The following is a 339-nucleotide window of genomic DNA, read 5'->3' on the forward strand; positions in this document are numbered from 1 at the left end:
TGCCCCACGTGCCTCGCCGCCTCGCCCCCCCCCCCCCCAACACCCGAGCGCAAGGCCAGCGTGGAGTAATGCATGGCAGTGTCATGCGGTGCTGTTTACAGTTATAAACAACAAGTAACAGGTCCTGAAGGAGGTTGGAGGCAGGAGCGAGCGAACGGATGTCGACCCAGACTCGTGGAGACGGAGGGTGAGGATGCTGTGTGCTGTATGCAATGTTTATGTTGCTTGGTGCGTGAGAAATGGCTCTCCTTTTTTAACTGAGTCGTCGTGACAACTGTCTTTCCTCATTTCATTATCTGGCGTGAATTAATTTTTCACATTTGTGTATGTGATTCTTTC

This window comes from Penaeus monodon, chromosome 23, assembly GCF_015228065.2.
Source record: "Penaeus monodon isolate SGIC_2016 chromosome 23, NSTDA_Pmon_1, whole genome shotgun sequence".
Taxonomy (NCBI): domain Eukaryota; kingdom Metazoa; phylum Arthropoda; class Malacostraca; order Decapoda; family Penaeidae; genus Penaeus; species Penaeus monodon.